Here is a 5,000-nt window from a genome sequence, read left to right as displayed (position 1 = left end):
CCTCACCATGCCGGCCTGCCTTACTATGTGCCTTGCCACACTGGTCTGCCTCATGACGTGCCTCACCATGCCAGCCTGCCTTACGACATGCCTCGCCACACTGGCCTGCCTCACCATGTGCCTCACCACGCTGGCCTGCCTCACTACATGCCTTGCCATGCCGGCCTGCCTCACCATGTGCATACCACGCTGGCCTGCCTTGTCACCTGCCTTGCAACATGACTCTGCCTCATCACCACAGCCAAGTACATCGGGGTAAGCAGGTACAGGTGCACGGTGATGATCATTTTATGGCCAGCAGGCACGTGACCTTCCCCAAATTTCATCATCGCCATAACCACCATGATCACAGTCACCAACATCATCACCATCACCACCACATCTCTGTAACCAGCATCATCGCCATCACCACCACCATCACCTGCCTCATTTAGTGAGTATTCGGCTGACTCGCCACCATGGTGCCATGCTATGGGCTGGGGCAGGGCACGAGAAAGGCCACGTACACGGCAGGCAAGGCAGGGACTAAGGGTGGGTATGTTAGAAACATTTGCCTGGGAGGAAGGGACAGGATTTCAGCCCGATGTACCTGTGTTTGATGACACAAATCCAGGTGTGCAGCCAAAATTTCCGTGCAATGCATCATCCACCGCTGTTGATTTTTTCATTGCTTTTTTTTACATCAACTGTGATGGAATTCATTGTCAAGGAAATAAATGCATTCATGGAATTCTGCTGGAATTGGGGTGAAATCTCGCACACAAGAGAAAGTGCAAAGATGAAAGAATGGACAGTGATGAATGTTAGCAAGATGTATGTTTGGCTAGCACTGACCATATTGATGCCTCACATCAAGAAACATAATATCCATGATTATTGTCTAGTGGATGACATTGCTGCGACACCGACGTTTGGTAAGTATATGCCACGAGACAGGTACCACAACATCCTCAGGTACCTGCATTTCTCCACCAATATGGGCCCACGTCTGAAAGATAGGCTATGGAAAATTCGCTCGATTCTGGAAATGATGAAGGAGAAATTTATATCTTATTTCAGGCCATTCCAGAAGGTTGTTATCGATAAGTCGCTTGTTCTGTCCAAGGGACGTCCTTCTTTCATACAATACATTCCATCAACGAGACATCGTTTTGAAATTAAGTTTTTTGTTTTGTGTGACTGCAAGACTGGTTACGTAATAGATTTTATTGTGTATAAAGCAAGTGATGCGAAGTTATATAAGGATGGCCCCCATGGCTTCTCTGCCTCAGTCGTGAAGAAACTCATGGACAGGTACTTTGGTGGCAGCCATATCCTGTTCACTGATAATTACTACACTGTGCCAAGCATTGCAAAGTACCTGCAAGAACAAAAAACTGGATCGTGTAGCACTGTCCATGAAAAGAGGACACATTGGCCATCCTTTCATAAGAGCATCATGAAGGGGGAGCGCAGGACCTTGAAATCAGGTAAACTCCTTGCTATTCACTGGCATGATAAGAGAGGGGTAAATGTCCTCTCCACGGTCCATGAAGGTAATTTGATAGACATAGGCAAGATTGATAAGAGAACAAGGCAGCCAGTCTTAAAGCTTGATGTCTTTAGTGACTAGAACGTCAAAATGCGACTCATTGATAAATCTGATTATGCAGTTCGGCACCATCGACTGTCTGAGGTGATGCTGTAAGTGGTTCAAGAAGGCATTCTTACATGTACTTGACATCTGTGTACTGAATACCCTCATTCTGTACAAGGATGTAACACAAACCAGCATATGATCTCCAGTCTTTCAAACGCAGTGTGTCCAGGCATCTCAAAATGATCGGATCTTGAATTTGGCTCTATATTGTATTTTGTTTTTCTCTTGGAGGGGACTGTTACTGCGGGCTCATGGCCTTTGGTTCCTTCTTCCTCGCATAAAAAAAAAAAATATCCCTCAGACAGTTTGAGAAGGATGTAATTTATGGCCTCCTGGACGGATATGGCCAAGCAATGCCTGCTGTGAAATGGAGGCACAGTGTACAGCAACTAACTGACCGGCTGCAGTGCAGGGACTACCTCATTAGGCATTACATGGAAGTGCTACCTCTAACACACGCAGGCAAGTGCCCCTATTCCCCAGAACTCGCCTGCTACCACCATCTTAGTCAAAGTATGCTTCCTTCCGGGTGAGCTGACCACCAACAGGATCGGAGTGGAACTGGCCTAACAGTTCTAAGCAGCATCCCAGCCATGGCCTGTAGCCAGGCACCTAAGACGGCCCATAGCTGCTCAGTATTTAAAGAGATGGCCCGTAGCCGCTCACCAAAAGGGCCACGGCCTGTAGCCAGGCACCAGAGATGGCCTGTAACGAGCACCAAAAAAGGTCACGGCCTGTAGCCGGACCGCCAACTAGAGGACAGCCTGTAGCCGCTCCGTCCAGTACTGCTTACACCCCCTACAGAGACCAGTGACAGCCTGTAGCCACACTGGGGAGAGAAGGGTACATCCCCTCTCCATCTGTGGTTGCCTCGGAGGGCACGACACTGGCGATGGCCTGTAGCCGCGCCAGTAGGGAGGAGACGGCCTTTAGCCACTGCTCTCCTACATGTTGCCCTCCTTGCGGGACTTCAGTGTCGGCCAGCAGCTGCACCAATAGGCAGGTGTCAGCCAGTAGCCGCCCTTCGCATGTGCGCCCATTAGAGAGTTGGTCCTGGCTATGGCCTGTAGCCACGCCAACAGTGTAGGGACGGCCTGTGGCTGCGCCGACAGCGTACGAATGGCCTGTAGCCGCCCTTTGTCCGTTGCTCAAGGGAACCTAGCTACGGCCTGTAGCATTGCTGGGGAGAGTTGCCAAAGTCTCTTGCCCCCTGTGACTCCACAACGAGATGGTGAACTATGCTCAGAACTGCCCGATGGTAGGAGCATAGGTCACCCGCTGGCCCACCCAGCCCGATGCAACCTCCAGGAGGAGGACAACTGCCCTGAGGATTGGTGAAGCGGCCCTGCACTGTCCCCGAGGTAATTCTCCCTCCAGCCGGAGGAAGAAGGCTCCACACCAGCAGAAAGGAGGACTCCAGCCGAGACGCCGCCGCATGACCAACCTGACGGCGGCGCCTCTGGCTGAGCACAGCTGTGCGTGCCTTCCATATCGGCCGCCCATCTTGGGCAGACCCACTTCCCACCCCGATGAAGACGACACCCATCCTCCAACAGGCGCCTGAGTGAGTGCCTCCAATGCCTGTTTGGCCCCAGTCCAGAGGGCCAGACCCCAGTCCCAAGCCCCGACAATGAGGGGCCCTTCACCATATGCAGCCCCAGCGGAGAGACGACGCCCCTGAGAGTGGTCCCGTGGCCACAAGATGAAGGGACACCCAAGGGGCATCCGCCTACCCCAGGCCGAGACCTATAAGTCCCAGGCCTTCCCTTCTCCCAGTGAAACCAAGTGGACTCTAAGAAGGTGAACTGAAAGTGAACAGTGAGGCACGAGAGTAATTCTAATGTGACAACAGTGAACAGTGAGGCACAAGAATAAATATAAATATATATCTATATAAATAATATCTATATAAATAATATCTATATAAATATAATAATATCTATATAAATAATATCTATATCTATATCTATCTATCTATCTATATATATATATATATATATATATATATATATATATATATATATATATATATATATATATATATATATATATATATATATATATCTATATATATATATATATATATATATATATATATATATATATATATATATATATATATATATATATATATATATATATATATATATATATACGCTTATATAGTATATATATGATGCGAGATATGTTCATCCTCCATTATAAGTTGCGCTAGGCATGTCTTGTTTTGGCCCAAGTCTCATTCAGTAAAGTAAGGCATGCTTCCGGACCATCCATATGGCACGAAAGCATCCCAGCTCCTTGATTGGTCCCAACACCAACACATTAAATTAAGCTGGAATTGCAGGAGCTGTATTCAATTGCATTATATATTTTATATAGTAATAGCTTTTTCCACGGATCATAGCAATGCTGTTGTCAGTACCTGACAACTGTATGTGCCAGGATTTCCTCCAACTCTCATTACTTGCATCTTGTAATGCGTGGATGTAAAAAAAAAAACACAGTGGTGCCACATGTGCCAAGACTGTAAAGGTCGGTGTAGCATTTTGCAAGTAAACCAGCTGTACATGCTAATAGAATGATTTAAGGTGTGGAATTATTTTGCGTGTAAATTACCGGTGGCTACAGAGTTGAAGTATTAAAGGGGGCCACATCGGTAGAAATAACTCCGGATTCGATGTTTTGAAAAGGAACAAGGAAGGTATGCTGAAAATATGTGGAGGTCTATGAGATCTAGCTAGTTAGGGTTTTAAAATTCTATTTGTCGAAAATGTTGAATTTCATGTGAAACAGGCAAATTTGTCATTGACTAATGGTCCTCACTAAAAGCCAGTTACTTTAAATTACATAATTTCTCCTTGCTGTTTTTTCCCTCTCTATGCTTTATAGGCAAATTTCCATTGAGCAGAAGTAGACTATATAAGAGTAATACATTTCATCCTTTGGGTTGCAACATCTGAAATCACATACTGGAAGTAAACCTGCGGTCAAGTGCCATTGTCAAGAGATATAGTTTTCACTCTCTCTTTATCTTCAGTAAAATCATGCGTCGGTGCCCGCCTTTTGAGGTCTGAGGCTGGTCCTCCTACAAGTATGACCGTCCACAGTTGATTCCATCTACCAGGAAGGAAACAACACCTCCAAACCTTCCCACGCGAGCCAGAAGATTATTACTGGCAGAGTTGTTGCCTTCATTCAGCGCACTGCCTAAAACCACTGTCATTTGCTTGAAGCAGAGGAATTTAAGGATTTAATAAATGCATTGGAACCTTGATACATATTTATCCCAAGTCCTGGCCGTATCAATAACTTTGCTAAAAAACAAAAAAAAAAAAAAAGAAAGATAAAAAAAAAACAT

Source organism: Coenobita brevimanus, chromosome 80 (assembly GCF_032717465.1).
Source record: "Coenobita brevimanus isolate Jiangsu-jjx chromosome 80, ASM3271746v2, whole genome shotgun sequence".
In the NCBI taxonomy this organism is placed as follows: domain Eukaryota; kingdom Metazoa; phylum Arthropoda; class Malacostraca; order Decapoda; family Coenobitidae; genus Coenobita; species Coenobita brevimanus.
Note: the sequence above shows the minus strand (reverse complement) of the source record.